This window comes from Equus asinus, chromosome 5, assembly GCF_041296235.1.
Source record: "Equus asinus isolate D_3611 breed Donkey chromosome 5, EquAss-T2T_v2, whole genome shotgun sequence".
Taxonomy (NCBI): domain Eukaryota; kingdom Metazoa; phylum Chordata; class Mammalia; order Perissodactyla; family Equidae; genus Equus; species Equus asinus.
In genome coordinates, this window is record NC_091794.1 from 86,887,124 (window position 1) to 86,908,283 (window position 21,160).

Consider the following 21,160-nt stretch of genomic DNA (forward strand, 5'->3'; position numbering starts at 1 on the left):
AGATAGACAAACTGACATGGCAAGAAACAAGGACTGGTGAAACAACCAGATGGGTACAGATCATTCATTTATTCATTTTTTTAAACTTACTTATTCATTCAATAAATATTTGTTGAGCCAGGCATGTTCTCTGTGAGTGAGCTCTAGCCAGGTTGCTGCCTTAGTCTTCCCAGTCTGCGAAGCTTTCTGAAAGAGCAGATCACAGTTGCTGTCTCCATTGTCCCACCTCTGTCCTCTTCTGAACCCAGCAAGGTCTGGCTTCTGCCTAAACCTTGGCTTTTGCCAGGGTGACCAGTGACCTCCCTAACTGGACACCTTTACTTCTCACCTTCCTTAACGTCTCTGTTGCATTTGACCCCTTTGACTCCTGCTTTCTTGATGCCCTTTCCTCAGCTGCCTTAAGTTACACCGTGCTTTTCTTTGTTCTCCTTCTCGTCAATGCATTGAGCTTTCAAATTATTCTTCCCACATTCCCTTCTCAGCTTGTCCCTTAAATGTTTTGTTCTTAAGGTTCTGTTTCTACCCTTTCTTGTCTGACTCTTCTGTACTCTCCCTGGGCAATCTCATTCGTTTCCGTAATTGTGACCTGTGTGCTCACTACTCCCAAATCTATAACTGTTCATTCTCTTCTCTCCAGACCACATAGCCACTGTATGTCACACATCTCCAACTGGATGTCTCACAACTACCTCTGACTTAATATATCAAAATTGAACCCATGATCTTTTACCCCCTTCCTCCTCCTTTATTCCCTGTAACCGGGAAAAGACCACCTCCACTTGTATTCTGAGGTGGAAACCCCTGAGTCATTCTGTACTCTTTTCTCTCCTCCACATCCGAATCGCTGTTGATGGAGTGCCGTCTCATGTTTCCACGCAGAGCGCTCCATTCCTCTGCACGTGCACTCACCGTTCTGCCTCTGTATTCTGATTCACGTAAACATGAGCTCCCTTCTGATGCTCTCCCCGAAGCCCCTGGTTTGAACTTGTCCTTTAATTTCTCATGGTGTCTATGTCTCTCCCTATTATTGTATCGTATTATACCGTATATGGCTTTGGGCTTTGTGAGGAGAGATTCAGAGTAGGTTTTGCTCCAGAGTGTGGTCCTTAGTCTTCAGTCGAGGCCTTTCTGGTGTCTGCTGGTCTGTGGTGTTAATGTGATTTCTTCGTTCTGGCAGAGCTGGAATTCCAAATGCTCCTACCTCCTACCCCCAGCACTGCTTGACCTCTAGTGATTCTGTTTCCCTCTCAGCCCTGTAGCATCTACTATTGAATAAACCTCAGGTGGTCTCGCCCTGTGCCTTTACATTCCAGCTGTCAGCCACAGACTGCCAGGGGACCCTCCAAGTGGACGTCTGGGGCCCCCTCTTTTCACAGCTCCTTCCTCTCCAGTGTCTCGCCGCTCAAATTCTAGCCAAACTCAGATCTCTGCTTCTTGGGCTCAGTGAGACCCCCTTGTTCTGTTTGGGTTCCCTCTATGTGCCGTGGTTGGGAAGTTGTCCCTTAACAGAGAACTGGGCAATTGTGGGGCTCACTTCAAGTCTCCCTTCTCTTAGGGACTACAGCCTTGCTCGGCCTGTTACCTCCTGACTGAAAACGTTGTTTCATATATTCTATCCAGTTTTATAGTTATGTGTGGTAGATAGTGAATCTAGTACCAGTTACTCCACCATTGCTGGGAGCAGAAGTCTACTATGATTACTTGCTTATGTATCTGCTTCATGAAATTGTCTTACTCATAGTTCCATACCTAGCATCTAGCACATGGTAGGAGGCAATAAAGGTTTGTTAGGTTAACCTAAAGATAATACTGGAGGGGCTGGCCCCATGGCCGAGTGGTTAAGCTCATGCGCCCTGCTTCGGCGGCCCAGGGTTTCGCTGGTTCGGATCCTGGGTGCGGACATGGCACCGCTCATCAAGCCATGCTGAGGCAGCGTCCCACATGCCACAACTAGAAGGACCCCCAACTAAAATATACGACTATGTACTGGGGGGACTTGGGGGGAAAAAGCAGGCAAAAAAAGAAGATTGGCAACAGTTGTTAGCTCAGGTGCTAATCTTTAAAAAGAAAAAAAGATAATACTGGAAATAGCACCACTCTGGAGAATACGTATTAAGGAGAATCATTCTTTCCTACTCTATTTTTCAATCGTGGCCCATTAAGTGGGCACTTCATTTCCCAGGAGGGAACAATATTTGGAAGGTAATTTTTGCTCTCTTTTCCACTTTTTCTCTGAATGAATGGGAGAGTGATTTTTCTGTTTGGTGAGATTGGGAAAGAATCCCGTTGTGTGAAATGGCTGGTCTTCAGGATTTGCATGCATTCTCTCCCCGCTGTGCTCTAACTGGCCTGCCCATGTCAGGACAGCCTGCGTTTGTCCAACTGAGTAAGTTTAATTCAGTACAGGAAAGTATTAGATTGAGATTGTACATCTAAGCTATGTTCTCCAGTCACCTTATCATTTATTATAAAGATGGTATTTTGATCTCCATCTATGCTAACTGCCATGTTTTATTTTTTAATTAGTCCCAAACTCTGGGTGGGAGAGATTAATTATCACTCTCAACCACCACAGAGACTGCAGATGGGACAAAGACAGCTCCTGGCTTAGCAAGAGGTCTTTTTCCCCGCTAGTTGCCGTTCTTTCTGTTCTCGTAACTGCTTGCATTTGCCCCTGGCAGACAGAAGGCACCTGAACTCTTTTCCTCCCTTGCTCCTACCCTTTGGTGGTACTCTGAGAGCTGTAGCCCCTGTTGCACCAGTCAGACCAAAAGGGATCTTTTTCCTTTAAGAGAATAATATATTTTGAACATGCATCAGTCTTATCTTCAGGAGAAAAGCACTTTCAGGAGACTTTTTAGGTGGTGTTATATCTCTGTTCTTCTTGCATCTGCTGGGCACCTAATTTAAGGTGAATGACTAATGGAATACCTCTCACCGCGATGAGCCTTCAGCAGGAACTTTCTCCTGCCAAACTGTCCTATATTCTTAACTACATTGCAGTACAGGAAGGTAATAAATTATTAATCCTAAATCTGTCTCTTCAGATTGTAGGATAATGACTTGAGTACATGGCAGCCGGGGGAAGGTAAAGTTTTCTGGCTGTTAACACAAACCCTGAAAGCTGCTTGATTCTAAAATTCAGCTAGTATTGAGCAAGTCTGTGGGATCTTGTTATATCACAGTTTAATTGACCTAAGTAAGACCAATCAGAACCCTCTAAAGTTAGGCTGCTCCAAGTGAAATGAAGTAATTGTCTCTTGCTTAAATACTCTTCAGTGAAACAATCATCTAAGTCCTTCTCTCTGTTTGAGAAGACTGAAGTTTTGTCTTTTTGCTTGTCTTTTTGTCTTTAGAAACATTTTGCAAACACAAACTTATTTCCTAACTTGTGTGACACAGTGAAGAGGGATAAAAAAATGGCGTAATTGGGCAGTAAATCCAGTTCTATTTAAAAGCTGTCTTAAATTGACTCTCCTCAGGAATTCCTCAAGGGAGGAAATAATAAGATAGCAGAAGAGTTTATAAAAACAAAATAACAATTCCATGGCCAAAGCAAGGCCTTTTGGCTTATTTTGGAGATTGTGTAAAAATCTTACTAATTGGAACAGCTTCCAATTCAAGGCATTATGTGGAATTGGCAGGAACATGAGCAAGAACTGTGTGTCTAGTTAGTGTTTGGACATCTGTTCTCAGGTGAGTAGTACTGAAGAGTTTGGGTCAAAACGCATAGCTCTTGGGGCTGGCCCCATGGCCTAGTGGTTGAATTTGGTGTGTTCCACTTCAGCAGCCCAGGATTGCAGGTTCAGATCCCAGGCGTGGACCTACACCACTCATTGGCCATGCTGTGGCAACGACCCACATATAAAATAGAGGAAGATTGGCAACAGATGTTAGCTCAAGGCTAATCTTCCTCAGGAAAAAAAAAAAAAGCATAGCTGTTGCTTTCAGGGCCTGCCTTTTGAACTTTCTTTCTGATCCTTCATCCAAGAACTTCCTTAAGCAAAGTCAGCCCATGTGGCTAAGGTCCTTTAGCCACTTTTGATTCCAGACAGTACAAGATAAGTTTTAGAGAGATGTTGTAAGATGGTCTTGACCACCTACCTATTCTTCAACTGAGCAAAAGACAGGTGGCAGAGTGGCCAAGAGCATGAGCATGGACTTGGGAGTCAGACAAGCATGAATTTGAGTCCTGGTTCTGTTATGTGCTGGGTAGTGTTACTGAAACCCATCTTCCCTCAGGTTCCTCATCTACAAAATGGGAATAATAGTACCTCTCATGGGATTGTTGTGAGGATGAAATAAAACATTCATGCAAAGTTCTTAGCCTACTCCCAGGTGCATAAATAACAGTTCAGCAGATGTTAGCAATAGTCATTATAATATGATAACATAAAATCTTGTTTGGTTAAACTCTTGACTAATCCCAAGATGACCCAGTAAACAGTAGGTTTGAGGTCTCTGCTAGCTTCTTTTTGTTTTCTTTTGGTGAGGAAGATTGGCCCTGAGCCAACATCTGTTGCCAATCTTCCTCTTTTTGCTGGAGCTAACATTGGTGCCAGTCTTCCTCCATTTTATGTGTGGGACACCACCACAGTATGGCTTGATGAGTGGTGTGTAGGTCCACGCCCAGGATCGAACCTGTGAACCCCAGGCCACCAAAGTGGAGTGTGCGAACTTAACCACTGTGCCACCGGGCTAGCCCTGCTGCTGACTTCTTAAATCTCTGTCCAGTGGGACCTCAATCCCCACATTTTTGAAAGTATAACATAGGCAGCTGGCGTTTCTGCATTGTCAGGAAAAGTAGGCCTTCATTCATATAGCTTTACAGCTTTACAGCCCTGAGGTTGGTTGAAGCCCATGACAGGGAGAGCTGTATTGTGCCTTTTCCATTATTGTAACCTGCCACTAAGGAGCATGACTGGCTGCTTGTTTCCTCCTTCAGCCAAGGATATTTCTCCTCTGAAAGAGGACTCTGTTCTGCTGCCATGACACCACCTGGCCCTCAGCCCCAATTCAGTTCCCCCGACACTGATGGTGTGCCCATGCTTGGCAAGGCCTGTTGCTAGGCCAGGTTGGTTCTGTCTTTTGGTCAGGACAGTGTTTTGACTGGGGCTGATTCAATAGCACTTTTGGATTTTGTGCAGAAGTAGCTTACAGAGTTAGTCCCTTCCTTCCTTCTAAATGTATTTATTGGGTGCCTACTATCCTAGGTATCAGACGTGCAGTATTGATTAAGACAGACATGATCTCTGCTTTCATGGATCTTACGGTCCATTGCTTCCTCTGCCATTCTAGGGACCAGAAATTCTCTCTGAGAGGGATGATGTTATTGGTGTTAAGATTCCCTTCAAAGAGGCTGAGGTCTCCCTTGGGTTCCAAGGTAATTCACTGACAACAGAGACCCAGTCTTCCTTGCAGAATCCCAGGAATGTAGGAGACTAGGCAATTTAATGTCTGAAGCTGGGCTCAAAAGAATAACTTCGGCTCAGAATTATTTAGGTGAAGCCCCTGTCTACAATACAGTCTGTCTCCAGCTTTCCTTTAATCCAGCCCACTCTCTCCACCACCGATAACCCGTATCCCTGAATGAGCAATGAGGTGGTTATCTGGAGGTGGAAAAAGTACTACAGCTGCAGCCTTTGCCCCCAGTTTGGAAGTGTGTGTCCTCTGGAGATTTCATGGGTATTAGATATACCCAGCCAGTCACCTCTTAAAAGTCTTTTCTGTATCAGGGTGCTCCTGCCTTTTTGGTATCAGGTTTGTTACTCAGGCCCTCAGGTGAGCAGTTCCACAGCTTAGCATCATGCAAGACTCAAATTATATAAATCCTGAATTTCTCTGGTCAATCACAAAAGGAAACTGTAAAATACCCTAAGATAAGAAGGAATTATGCGTGTCCCTGAATCTTGAGTTAGCCATCACAGATGCTGTCCTAGGAGAAACAAAAGCAGAGAAGAATTTTGGCCAAGGCCTATCTGAAACTCCACCAACTGCAGACTCTGTCCCCAAAGATGGGTGCCCGGTGCGGCTTACCCCAATTCCCCTTTTTAAACTCTCTCAGCAAATGACAGGATTTTTAGGAATGCTCTCTTTCTTCCAACTGGTGTAACATTTTGCTTTGATTCTAATCCAGCAACACATTTGAGTTTGTTTGAAATAAATGTGTGCTCATGGATTCTCTCAATTTTAGATGAGAGGAATATGTAGTGTTATCAGACCTGGGAGATGGGGAGTTTATATTGATTGGGTTTTACTTCTGTACTCTAATTTCAGATGCAGGTTTAAAATTTTAAAAGAACTGCCATCCTGCCTATTAAGAAATGGCTCCTCTGATTTTTTGCATACAGCTCAGTGTATATTGTTCTTAACTGAGGGCAACCTGAGTCAGCTGGAGGCTTGTGGAAGTGGGCTGGGTAGAATGAGTGAGTCTTAATCAGAATAAATTCTTCTCCTGTACAGAGAAGCTGGAGACAGATTCCATTTCCGCAAGTTGAGTAATCTGCATCCTGCTTGGTCAGTCGGTGGCTTTTGGCCTGAGGCAAAACAGCCCCAAGTGCTCAAGTGGCGCCAAGCTTCTCTTCTACCTGTGCGTTCCGCCTCGTCAGTCTCTAACTGCTTGGTTTTCAAAATCTCTCTCAGCTCTGCTCTCCAGAATATGCTTACACGCTGCACCCTGACATTTCTCACAGTGTGCTTGTCAAATAATGGGGTGAATTTTCCTGTTACCCTTTCTGCGAAAGGTGAAAGGGAGGGCTTGGCCTCTAAGTTCAGGTAGGCAGACTTTGGGCAGGGTTATTTGCCCAGGATGGTCACAGCAGAAGCAAGAGTTTTCTGGCCTTTCCATGGAGACTTTCGCTGACAAGCATACCTTCCTTACCTTTCCCAAGCTGTTTTGATTGAGCTGTTTCGCCTCCACTCTTTCATATTTCACGTGGGGGTTGCTGCCTTGGCAGCATGGCTGCCTCTGTTAGTGAGGAGGAAGAGGTGAAGAGTGAAGGCCCTTTGTGTATGATGTGTTTTCAAGGGTTTTCCTGTGTGCCTCCAGGAGTGTGTGTCTGTATGTGTATGTATGTATGTGACACACACACACACATTACTGAAACACGCTTGGATATCCTTTTTGCCCTGCCTGGAATTAATGTTGCTTATGAGGCAGCAGAGAAATAGTGCCATTTTACAGATGAGGGTAAGGAAAGGGCAGTTTCTTTGTGGCCAGAGAGAGTCCATACTAGATAATTTGGTGGTGAGGAATTTTGACCATTTTGCCCCAATTTTTATTTCTGTCAATAGAATGTGTGAATTATAGTCAACTTGAAATGGAGGCATGAGAGAAAGATACATATAAGCACGTCATAAAAATGAAGTCTGTTAAAAGCCACACATCTGCAGTAAATAAACCAAACAATTCCAAGTTATCTGAATGTCAGTCTGTATTATGTAGATGACCTTAACTAGAGCACATGTTTCTAGTATTTGTGATCCCTGGCTCTTTGCATGTCTTATCTTATATTTAGTGCCTTAAAGTATGCTTATTGCATTTTTAATACCTTCTCTAGGATGCTTAATTCAAGTCACTTAATGATAATTAATATCTAGGGGTTATGTGCATACTATAGATACATACGATTCAGGTCAACAAACACTGTTGCTGGCTAAATAAAACCCAGTTCCTGCCATCAGAGAGTTCACCTATGGAGGCAGAGATAGATGTGGAAACATAAAGAAGCATGAAAAATTCCAAGATGTGCTCTAGGAGCACAAAGAATGAGGCAGGGAAGAGCTGAACCCTGTAGCCCTGTATAGCAGGCTAGTGAGAAAAGTGATATTCTAATCCCTTTGAACTTCCTTCTCCCAGATTCATTTGAAGTGATTTTTAACCTGCAGAGCTCTTTTCACTTCTTTACATCAAAGGGAGGTGCAGAGGGAAGAGCGTGTGCAGCTCTGTAAAGCCTAGAGAGTAAGAGCCCTAAGAAAATTATTTCTGCACAGATACAGATTGGCTTTGATTTCATTTAAATAAACTGGCTCTCAAAAATTCTAAGAGTACTAGCTACTCACACAGTTTTGCTTTCATTTACACACAGATGAGAAAGCATCTGTAGCTCTGCATTTTATTTGCTATAAGCAAAAAGTGGTTCGAGATATTTCAGTATCCGAAGCTTGGTTGTATTGAGCCCTCACATGGCCCAGTTCAGCCCACTGCAGGTTTGTTTTTTTTAAAATTTTTTTATGACGCTTACATAATACTCCAAAAAGAGAGGTTTTTAATGGATAAATTGACATAAACTTTTCCTCTACTGGCTATGTCTGCTGAAATAACACTTCTTTGTTTGCTATATTATTTCCTCCCAAGTTTACTGCTATTTTATTTAATTTATGTATTTCTGCTGCAGCCCTCTAAATGACCTTCTGTTTAGAAACAAAACCAGCCAGCAAAAAACAAAACAAAACGAAGAACAACCCTTCTCAAACAACAAAACAGTGCTCTGATTCAAGGTTTGTTGTGTGGGTTTCCAAAGAAGGTTGGTATGGTTATGGTGAATGCAAATAATTTATCAGCCCTGCAGTCAGAGATGGCAATCAAATGTAGGTTCTTAACAATAGCATCTACAAGGGGGCTATACAGGGAATTGCTAGATTCGTGACATCATATCCATATGCTTTTCTCTTTAGAAAAAAAATTTCTGTCTTTCTAGAACGACTTTTATATGCAGGCGCAAGTTTATCTGTTATCATTTGATACCTGTGCTTTTTGAAGTACAAAGACAGTGTTACATAGAGAGGTGTGGGTTCCTTCACGCTGTGGCTTGGAGGCGTGCTCTCCTTGCTGACAGCATTATCCAGAGTCTTTTAGTCATAAGGTGGTGGGAGAAAAAGCAAAGCAGGAGATTCTGAGTATATTATATGCAGCATTGTAGCCCCCTAGTTACAGTTTTTTTTTAAAAGTACATGGTTTAATCATTTGCCTTCAATCTGTCTTTAAATATTATAAAGCCCTTGATGACTAGATCATTTCTGAGCTGGTGACTCTATGGTAGGAGAGCTATTTTCAGCTACACCAGTGTTTCGATTAATACTCTCACTTATAACCTGGTTGTCAAAATGGCTTTGGACTAAACCTTAACAGATAGGTCTTTTGAAACTTAATAGCAATCGTACCCAATTAATACAAACTTTTGATTAATAAGTACCAGGTAGCAGCTAAAGGCATTACAATTGTGATAGACTGGTTTCCATTTTTTCGCCTAGGTGACCAGACTTTGAGGTGTTTTTTCCTTTTCCTTCTTATCATTGCTCAGGAGGAGGGAAATGGAATGGCTCTAGGTGTCATCAGTGATGGATGGCTATTTGCCTAGGTGAACTGGGAAGCTATTCTCCACCGTTGCTTTGTTCAGAAAGTTCCATCTTATGAAAGCCCATCTTGCCTTTGAGTGAAGTGGAGTGGTCTGAAATGGATAGCTCAGGGAACTGAAATTTGGTTGCTCCTTTTATGAGGAAAGATTGCTTTGTGATTTGAAAGGATTTTTCAGTTTAGTGTTTAAGCAGGAAAGGCTGTTTCCTAGCTGGTTATGTTAGATTTAGTTCTCTCTTCTTAATCCACTTGGCTTTTCTTCAGTTTCTCTTTTTGCTCATCTCTTATCATACCTCCCATTCTAGTGCTCTCCCTAATTTAAGTTGAAAAGCTCTCATTTCTTAGTGAACTGAGAACTTTGTTTTTCTCTCCTGTCTCTCTCCTCCTTTAGCTAAGGAAATTAATAAACATTAAGGATCTGACTCAAATGACTAAAACTCGAGTAATTCCATATCGGAGCTGACATCTTTTGCTAGATTTTGTTAGTTTAAAAAATAACATAAATTTATTTAAATATTGGGTAAACTTTTAAAATTAACAAATAATTCTTTGAAGGCTTATTATGTGCCAATCATTTTGCTGGGCCTACAGATACACAGATACAAGATACAACCCCAGCACTTAGAGAGGACAGAGTATGTGAGGTAGACAAACAAATAGGATCCAGTGACAGAAATACTACAATAGAGGTATATGTAGGATATGCAGAAGAGAGGAATTTTGGGGTGAAGGTTTCATCAAGGAAGACTTTCTGGAATAAGTGGTACCTGAGCTGAAATGAAGTGTAGTAACAACAATAAAAGTAATGGCAGCTAATATTTACTGAGCTTTAACTACAATGCCAGGCATTATGTTAAGTAGTTAAGTACTTTGCATAGCTTATCTTGTTTTATATCTATAATAACCCTGTGAGTTAAGTACTGTTATCATCATTCCAATTTTTACAAATGGAGAAACCCAGAAATTTAAAGACCCACGTTGACTCAACTAATAAGTTAACTAGATTGAGATTCAAACCCAGGCAGTCTTATTTCAGGGACCAAAGCTTAACAAGACTTGTAAGGTGGGGGCCAGAAGATGAGATGAGAGAGAATAAGGGTATTGATCTTTTATTTATTTATTTATTTATTATTGAGTTAATGATAGGTTACAATCTTGTGAAATTTCAGTTGTACATTATTGTCTGTCAGTCGTGTCGTAGGTGCACCCCTTCACCCTTTGTGCCCACCCCCACCCCCCCTTTCCCCTGGTATCCACTAATCTGTTCTCTTTGTCCACATTTCTAAATTCCTCATATGAGTGGAGTCATACAGAGATTGTCCTTCTCTAACTGGCTTATTTCACTTAACATAATTCCCTCAAGGTCCATCCATGTTGTTGCAAATGGGACGATTTTGTTCTTTTTTACGGCTGAGTAGTATTCCATTGTATATATATACCACATCTTTTTTATCCAATCATCAGTTGATGGGCACTTAGGTTGCTTCCACGTCTTGGCTATTGTAAATAATGCTACAATGAACATTGGGGTGCATGGGACTTTTGGAATTGTTGACTTCAAGCTCTTTGGCTAGATACCCAGTAGTGGGATAGCTAGATCGTATGGTAGTTCTATTTTTAATTTTTTGAGGAATCTCCATACTGTTTTCCATAGTGGCTGCACCAGTTTGCATTCCCACCAGCAGTGTATGAGGGTTCCTTTTTCTCCACAACCTCTCCAACATTTGTTACTATTTGTGTTAGTTATTTTTGTCATTTTAATGGGTATAAGATGATATCTTAGTGTAGTTTTGATTTGCATTTCCCTGATGATCAGCGATGATGAGCATCTTTTCATGTGCCTATTGGCCATCCGTATGTCTTCTTTGGAGAAATGTCTGTTCATGTCTCCTGCCCATTTTTTGATTGGGTTGTTTAATTTTTTGTTGTTGAGTTGTGTGAGGTCTTTATATATTATGGATATTAAGCCTTTGTCAGATGTATTACTTGCAAATATTTTTTCCCAGTTAGTGGGTTGTTTTTTTGTTTCAATCCTGTTTTCCCTTGCCTTGAAGAAGCTCTTTAGTCTGATGAAGTCCCATTTGTTTATTCTTTCTATTGTTTCCCTTGTCTGAGAAGACATGGTGTCCGAAAAGATCCTTTTAATACTGATGTCAAAGAGTGTACTGCCTACATTTTCTTCTAGAAGCCTTATGGTTTCAGGTCTCAGCTTTAGGTCTCTGATCCACTTTGAGTTTATTTTGGTGAATGGTGAAAAGGAATGGTCAATTTTCATTCTTTTACATGTGGCTTTCCAGTTTTCCCAGCACCATTTGTTGAAAAGACTTTCTTTTCTCCATTGTGTGCCCTCAGCTCCTTTGTTGAAGATTAGCTGTCCATAGATGTGTGGTTTTATTTCTGGGCTTTCAATTCCGTTCCATTGATCTGTGCACCTGTTTTTGTACCAGTACCATGCTGTTTTGATTACTGTAGTTTTGTAGTATGTTTTGAAGTCAGGGATAGTGATGCCTCCAGCTGTGTTCTTTTTTCTCAGGACTGCTTTAGCAATTCAAGGTCTTTTGTTGCCCCATATGAATTTTAGGATTCTTTGTTCTATTTCTGTAAAGAATGTCATTGGGATTCTGATTGGGATGGTGTTGAATCTGTAGATTGCTTTAGGTAGTATGACCATTTTAACTATGTTTATTCTTCCAATCCATGTGCATGGAATGTCTTTCCATCTCTTTATGTCGTCATCCATTTCTTTCAGAAAAGCCTTGTAATTTTCATTGTATAGGTCTTTCACTTCCTTAGTTAAATTCACCGCGAGGTATTTTATTCTTTTTGTTGCAATTGTGAATGGTATTGTGTTCTTGAGTTCTTTTTCTGTTAGTTCATTATTAGAGTATAGAAATGCTACTGATTTTTGTAAATTGATTTTATACCCTGCAACTTTGCTGTAGTTGTTGATTACTTCTAAAAGTTTTCCAATGGATTCTTTGTGGTTTTCTATATATAAGATCACGTCGTCTGCAAACAGCGAGAGTTTCTCTTCTTCCCTTCCTATTTGGATTCCTTTTATTCCTTTTTCTTGCCTGATTGCTCTGGCCAGGACCTCCAGTACTATGTTAAATAAGACTGGTGATAGAGGGCATCCTTGTCTCATTCCTGTTCTCAGGGGGATGGTGCTCAGTTTTTGCCCACTGAGTATGATGTTGGCTGTGGGTTTGTCATACATGGCCTTTATTATGTTGAGGTAGTTCCCTTCTATCCCCATGTTGTCCAGAGTTTTTATCATAAATGGCTATTGGATCTTGTCAAATGCTTTCTCTGCATCTATTGAGATGATCATGTGGTTTTTATTCCTCAGTTTATTGTTGTAGTATATCATGTTGATTGATTTGCGGATGTTGAACCATTCCTGTGTCCTTGGTATGAATCCCACTTGATCATAATGTATGATCCAAGAATAAGGGTATCGATCTTAATTTGGAATTTTCTTTTGGAAACAAATTTTTAACTCAGTTTTCTGAGAGTTCTCTATGAACCTCACCTTGGAGACTGTATGTAGTTTTTCATTAAACCAAGATTAAATGAGAGTGGTTTTCATAGTTCCTTTAACTAGTAAAGTATAGTAATTCTACCTTAAGTAGGTAGATTAAAAGAACATTTTCCCTCTCTTTTGCCTGTAAATATTGCCCTCCTGTAAGATGTTATGGTACTGTTTTTTTCTTCAGCAACTTGCCACAATCCAGTACGTCTGAGGCTTCTTTCGCGACAGTCTTAGAGGAGAGGACTTACTCTTCTGAGTGTTCTTAACTGGAGAAGTGCTGCAAGTGTCAGGTTTTGTGAGGTCCTGGAAGCTTGTTTTCCATCTAGCCCACACTCAAGAGTTAATGTGAATAGTGGCTGAGAGGTATCTGTTGGGCAGCTGGTTCCATGGGGAGTTTGTCTTTGATCAAAATGGTCTTTGGGAAAAATGGAAACATTACAGTCAAGGGAAATGAGTCATATGGACACAAAGCCTTTTGATTCTTGTTTAGCAGTTAGTTTAGTTTGAGCAAATCACCTACACCATAACATTTAACAAACTGTGTCTTAACAAAGCTAGGCACACAGGAAAGGCAATGGATAGTAATTATTTTCTTTTCAAAGGACTGCTTTTGTGAGGCTGCTGCCACGTTTCAATCCAACCTGTGTGCAGCTGAGGAAAGAAATGGTGGCCCTTTTTGAAAAGGGGAGAGGGCAATGGTTATTACCCTGACTTTTTCCAAACTTCATAATGCCTGATTGTGCCCTTCAGAGGCTTTGGTTACCTCCTCTGCCTTGCTTTGTGAATATTCTAACCCCCGCAGGAGAGAACTGGGGTAGAGAGTAACATGGAACCACTTTTTTATTTGTTTATTAGTGGGTGTGCAGGTGACAGACATGCTGACAGTCAAAAGTAAGGTGGAACGTGCCCCCTGAGGTGGTTTGTTTTCGAACGGTTCCTGTGAGTTGTTTTGGGATTGATGATGTGCCTGCTTGTCTCATTTTCATGTGGTAGCCATCTTGGCTGGGACCCACTGCTTCTGAGAGAAGGCATACTTTTGATGATAGCTGCAGGAAGACAGAAGGTGTGGAGCCATAGTTCAATCTCTGACTTCAGCACCAAATTTAAGGCTTCTGCCTTACTGCTTGACAATAGTTCATTACGGGTATAATTATCAAAGGAAACCTTTGAATGGATTCTTGACCATATTATACAATCGTGAGATTTCAAGAAAAGAATTCTGGTTTCAATGAATGTTAAAAGTAAGTGCAAATTTTGCCTATAAAACCTAACCATGTATTATTTTCTACAGAAACTTGGTTCCCCCGCCTGCAAGAGAAGAATTTACCAACTACTCTTTTTTAAAAAATAGTACTGGTGGGACATTCTCTCTACTCCCATTCCCGCCGTCTCAGCCCTTCCACTGGGATACAATTTGATGAATTTGGTTAAAGTGTGAATTCCTAGTGACCTCAACAATATAGTTCCTAAGATAGCGGGCGTTCTGTCTCTGCTTTCTTCTTGGTTGCCAGCCAGCACAGTTTCCAAGTTAGCTGGAGAAGTCAAGCTTGTTACCTGAGATTTAAGAATGCCAGAGGCAACAGCACTGTCTCTAAATATTTCCAGAGTTGTTCATAGCTTTCTAAAAGTATTTGATGAATTTTCTTCTGGCTAATAATTCATATATTCTATAGACTTTTCCACTCTGCTGCTTGGAATCATGAAACCTGGTCTAGATTTTGTGCCAGATTTATTAGAATTCTGTCTTTTAAGAGGTGGTAGTGATAAGTAAGCATTGCTAGCTCCAGAGCCTCCTGTTCTGGGGATCCTCCAGGTAATGCTTGTGGGAGCCCTATATCCTCTACTTTGCCGTGGCTTTAGAAAGCAAAGGATTGGCTCTGCTTCCCTGGTCTCACCCTGGGCAAGCTTTCTACGTGCTCCTACCAAAGTGAGTTCCAGACTTTCCCAAAAGGTTTTCAGTCTAATGTTCTACCAACTGTAAGCCCTTTTTTGTAAGGATTTAGTATTGCTTTTGCTTAGGCCCTGGGAGCAGAGCCAGGCTATGGCGGCGTGGGCAGGAGAGGAACTGATCTAAAATTGGAGCTTATTTTCATCTTACCTTTTATCCAAGTTACTTCTAGAATCCAATATTGACTCTACCAATGCTTCCCTGCTTCCTCCTCTGATGAACTCTTTTCCCAAGAGTAACAACAATGAAAATTGAATCTAAGAGAGGTTAAATTACTTTTCAAAGTTTGGATTACTAGTAAATGGTGGACCTAGAGCTGAAACTGGAACCCATATCTTTTAACCATTCAAAATGGTTAACCATCTTTTAACCATCTAAGAGGAAGAACTGTGATCCACTGAATGGATGAAAAAGACCTGTTTCCCCCCCATATTTTAAATTATTGAACACGTAATGGAGCAACATTAAATAGCATTTAATAAAATAAAATAACTCAGTTAAAATTCCACTAACTAAACATTTCAACTGATAAGTCAGCCTCCTCCCCTTATTGGGAACTATTAAGATTAATTCTCTTAGCAATGCTGTAGCCAGCTAACCTCCCCCAGATCTCACATTTCTTTTATTCCTGGTCACTGTCAAAGATATAAGTGCTTCTGATCATCTATCCTCTCCCAGGCTCTATTCCTGTGAGCTAAGACAAAGGATCAGATTGTCAGATAATACTCACATGAATCAGAGATCTTACCCATTACTAAGCTTTAGTAATAATTTTAAGACTATAGCAATCAAGAGGTACAATGAAGCAGGGAAGATTTGGAACATCCTGTATGAACCCCCAGATTGTTCCTTCCCTCATTGAACATGTTCTCTGCAGCGCAGAGTAATGGATGAGATCTCTAACTGAGGCTTCCCAGTCACCTCACAAAGCAGGGGGAATGTTTGGGTTATGAAACATTTCTCTTTCATACTACCAGAGAGTTGTGTAGCTTTTGTGATATTCTTCAGGGAGCCATGGAAGCAGAAGAAGGCCTTTGCAGGACAAACCAGTCTTGAAGCTTTCCCCCCTGCTTTTAAAAATTTTTTTGTGAGGAAGATTGGCCTTGAGCTAACATCTGTCACCAATCTTCCTCTTTTTGCTTGAGGAATATTGTCCCTGAGCTAACATTCCTGCCAATCTTCCCTATTCTGTACGTGGGACGCTGCCACAGCGTGGCTTGATGAGTAGTATGTAGGTCCACGCCTGGGATCCAAACCCTCGAATCCTAGGCTGCTGAAGCGGAGTGCCCGAACTTAACTACTACACCACAGGGCTGGCCCCTCACTCCTGCTCTTATCTCCTCCTCTTTCAAAGATCTGGATTTTACCAGAGGTGCTAGCAACAACCAGAGAATTAGAATTTTTTTTGCTATCTTCCTTTCTTCTTTGTAATCCCCATAAATCCCCTTGACCATTTCTTCTGAGTCCAAATCTGTTTACCCAAAATTCCATTGGTAAAACGTCTCTGTGACTTGCCTTAAAGCTTTCACCATTTTGTACCAAGGATGGATAGGCAGCCATCCTGTCATCAGTTCCTCATCATTTCCATTCTCTCCTTTTTTCTTGCTATAAAGTGCCTTAACCATTATCATTTGTGTGAGTCTGATTTGACATTCCTGTATAACTTTGTGCTTTTCAACTCACTCGCACTTATCACCCCTCTTTCCCAACTTTTTAACTGTGACAAGAATTCAGTGAGTTATTAAACCTTCTCTATACTCAAACTTGTTAGTCAAGACATTAGATAGAGAGAATGTTCTGAGACCTGGCTTTCTCTTGGAGAAAGACAGTGTTTTCCCTCTAGCCTGCAGGCAGTGGTTGCTCATTCTCCCATATCCCATGTACCTCTCTCTGAGTTTGGAGGTGGAGCTGATGTCCTTATCACTCCTCACTGTCACTTCTTGAACATTACTCCTCCACTTTCATGTAAAAGCTTCGCTCTTTGAGATTTATACCACTTCCTACCCCTAATCATTACTCATCTACCAACCATCATTCACCCCCCCACCTCACTTATCGTGGCATTTGGGCCTCATCTCTTTTCGACGTACTATCATCAGCCTGGTTGCCTTCAGTATGACCCACCTGATACCTGGCCACCTGGTTTCCTGACAGTTCATCTGTTCATTCATTCTTTCAGTACTTTATTCATGCATATGCATACATGCATTTATTTGTGCATTCATTCATAAAAGATTTTTTGAGGGGCTGGCCTGGTAGCATAGCAGTTAAGTTCATGCACTCCCCTTCGGCTGCCTGGGGTTCGCTGGTTCGGATCCTGGGCATGGACTTACACACTGCTTATCAAGCCATGCTGTGGCAGGCATCCCACATATAAAATAGAAGAAGATGGGCATGGATGTTAGCTCAGGGCCAATCTTCCTCAGCAAAAGGAGGAAGATTGGCAGCGGATGTTAGCTCAGGACTAATCTTCCTCAAAAAAAAATTTTTTTTATGCCAGAATTGGAGATACAGTAGTGAGAAGGAAAAAAACACCCCAGACATAGTCCTGTCATACTGGAACTTACAGTATAGTGGGGGGAAAAGACATTGAATAGATGATCACACAAAGAAATGTAACTTTATAAGTGCTGTAATTGCTTTGAAGGAAAGGGGCAACAGAGCCCAGAGAGTGTGCAATTAGAGAGACGTGATTTAGCATGGAGGCTTCTCTGAGGAAACGATGTTTTAACTGAACCTTCATATATGGAGTTAACTGGATAAAGAAGGGAGGCAAGAGAGTTGCAATAGGTTGGGCAGCATGTGCAAAGTCTAGTTAGGGGAGAGAGCATGGTCCATTTGAGGAGTGAAAGAAGGCTGGTGGGTTGGAATATAATGAAGGAGGAAGAACATGATCCAAGGTGGGCCAGAAAGGTAGGCAGGGTCCAGATCATACAAGATCGTTTTAGGTTATGTTAAGGATTTTGGTCTTCATTCTAAGAGCCTTGGGAAGCCATTGAAAATTTTATTTAAATTTTTAAAGTTTATTTTTCAAAAGATAAAAAGATAATACATGTACATTGTACAAATTCAAAAGGTATAAAGGGTATTTAGTGAACAAACAAGTCTCTTACTTCAGTCTCTTAGCCACCTAGTTTCCCCTCCTAAATGCAACCATGCCAATTTCTTGAATATGCTTCCCCAAACAGTCTGTGCATATGTATACATAAACATATTTCCACTCCCCCGCCCCCACACACACACAAATTGTAGAAACTATACACACTGCTCTGCCTCTTTCTTTTTCCACGTCATGTATCCTGGATATCATTCCACATCAGGACTATACAGAGTGACCTTATTCATCCCAACAACTCTGTAGGTCTTCCTTAATTCATTTAACAAGTTCTCTATTGAGGGATGTGTAAGTTATTTCCAATAGTTTTTTATTTCAAATAACATACGGTGAATATCATTGATATCATGCCACATATGTGATAATATGTCTGTTCAATAAATTCCAAATTTAGCTACCTTTATTCTAGAAAGGCTGAAGGAAAGACCTCAGAGCTCTTACATTAGTTTGCAGTCCTACATTTATTGTCTGTTTAATCTCTGTCTCCCTCATCTAATTTATAAGCTCCATCAAAGTAATGCCTAGTGTGAAACAAATGCTCAGTAATATTTGTCGAATAGGTGAATGAATAAGGAGATAAGGGTAATAGCCAGGTGGGAAGAAAGGGTGCCTTTTTATATCAGACAGAAATAATTTGCATCTCTATAAAGATCAAAATCATCTGCAACTTGTCAATAAGTTAACATCTAAATTTACGCTCTAATTATAGTTAATAGTAACTCAAACAAAAGTACGTTCTCTTAGACCAAGGGTTGGCAAACTTTCTTAAAGGGCTAGATAGTGAATGTCTTAGGTTTTGCCGGTCTCAGGAACTCCGTTGCAGCTGCTTAACTCCGCCGTTGTAGCGCAAACGCAGCCGTAGACAATACATAAACAAATGAGTGTGACTATGTTCTGGAAAACTTCTATTTTCAAGAAAGCTGTAAATAACTTTTGGAGTTGGCCCTAGGGCCATAGTTTGCCGCCTGTGGCTTACTGAATCAGTAGTGATATCCCTTCTTTCATTCCTGATATTGTTAATTTGTGACTTCTCTGTTTTTTTCTGTCATCAATCTGACTAGAGCTTTGTCAGTTTTATTGATCTTTCAAACAACCAGATTTTGGTTTCATTGATTTTCTTTATTGTTTTTTGTTTGTTTTCTGTTTCATTGGTCACCCTTGTCTTTATTTTTTCCTTTCTCTACTTATTTTGGATATAATGTACTCTTCTTTTTCTAGCGTTTATGATGAAAGCATAGGTCATAGATTTTTTTTTATGTTAAAAGTTTGGCCTTTATTTTTCCAGATCTTTTTGAATGCATATAATATATATGTACAAACAAAAAAGCTTCATTTAAAAAATAAAACAAGACCATAATATGTAGATTTTCTGCTGCTTGCTTTTTTAACTTAACGAAGTATCATGAGGATATTTCTATGTCTGTACATGGAACTCTGCCTCCTTGTTTTCAGTTGCTACATAGTATTCTAGAGTAACTATTTTTGTATTGATAGACATTTATGTTCTTCATATATTTCAGCAGTACATACTATTCTAAATGAAATCCTCACAAGTGAGAAGTTCCCCAAGATAGAGGTGCACAGAATATTTTTGTTAAATGTGTGATTTATTGAATGTCAAAGAATAAACTGCTTCTGTATGATTTACTGCACTAACTACATTTGATGACCCTTTCTTTGTTATGAATTTTCTTATGTTGTTTAAGGGCTGAACTTTGGGGAAAAAGTCTTCCTACATTCATTACATTCATAAGGTTTTTCTCCAGTATGGATTCTCTGATGTTCAGTAAGGCCTGAGCTGTGCCTGGAGGCTTTCCCACATTTCTTACATGATAGAGTTTTTGTCCAATATGAATTTTCTGTTGTTCGATAAGGACTGGGCTCTTCCTAAAGGCTTTCCTACAGTCATTACACCAATGGGGTTTATATCCACTATGAGTTTGATGATGTCCAGCAAAGGATGTATACCTGAAAGATTTTCTACATTTACTACAATGATAGGGTTTCTCTCCTGTGTGTATTCTTTGACAGCTAATAAGAGTCGAGCTCTTCCTAAAGTCTTTTCCACATTCATTATACCAATATGTGTGTATGGATTTTCTGATGTTCCAACACAGTCGAGTTATCTCTGAAAGCCTTCTCATATTCATTACGTTTAAAAGGCTTTTGTCCCCTATGTGTTCTCTCATGATGAGTAAGGGTTGCCTACTGAGCAAAGACTTTCCCACAGTCTTTACATTTGTAGGGTTTCTGACCAGCATGAATTCTCTGATGACTTAAAAGGATAGAATTCTTTCTGAAAGCTTTTCCAAGTTTGTTGCATTTCTGGGGTTTCTCTCCAGAATGAATTATCTAATGATTAATAATTGAGTGCTTCTTGAGGAATTTCTCACATTCAATACATCTATAAGGTTCCTTGCTTATGTGAATTTTATGATGATTTAAAAGAGATGAGCTGCTCATAAAGGCTATCCGACATTCTTTACATTTATGGAATATCTCACCAGTATGATTTCTCTGGTGACTAGTAAAGGAGGAATTATGTCTGAAGACTTTCCCACATTACGGTACTCTGTGGAGCTCCATCTTCCCAATCAGGGCCTATATCAATCATGATGCTTTTGGTTTGCTCTTACAGAGCAGATCCTTCAGAAGTATTTTGCTTTAGGGCTGACATCTTTGTTTCAAACCAGTACTCCTAGACTGCACACGTAGCTGGTGGAACTTCTTGCACTTTCATCCAGGGCTCTGTCCTTTGCTCCAGCTGGGCAATTAATTTTAGTTTGAAAGAGAGAAGCCCACAGACACCAGATTCCCATAGTTTTCCAGCATCACATCCATATACATGTCCACTGAATAGCATCCAGGTGCCTCCGTTCAATCTGGGTAAAGGCCACAGCCACACCCCAAAATGTCAGTGATCCCTGGAATCTAGGCTGTTGGTAGTCTTGGAGCCATCTGTTTCCTAAACTGTCCTCTCAGGCAAGGGCAGAGAATCCCGCATAAGCCAATAGTTCTGAAGGCTAGAAGTCCAATGTCCAGGTTTTGGCAGGGGTGGTTCCTTCTGAGACCCTGGGTAGAATCCTAACTTGACTCTTCCTAGCTTCTGATAGTCACTGTCAGTTCTTGGCATTCCTTGGCTTGCAGCTGTATCACTCCAATCTCTGCCTCTGCCATCACATGGCATTCTCCCTGTATGTCTCTCTAGAT

The 21,160-nt window shown here is 40.8% G+C and overlaps 1 protein-coding gene and 1 pseudogene across 4 annotated transcripts in view; one reads left to right on the forward strand and one right to left on the reverse strand.

Annotated features, from left to right (window-relative positions):
- The window catches only part of KIAA0319L (KIAA0319 like), a 90,012-nt gene that overhangs the window by 7,150 nt on the left and 61,702 nt on the right, over positions 1 to 21,160 (forward strand). The gene's annotated exons all lie outside the window — the stretch shown is intronic.
- LOC139045329 (zinc finger protein 485-like) lies at positions 19,466 to 20,752 on the reverse strand (annotated as a pseudogene).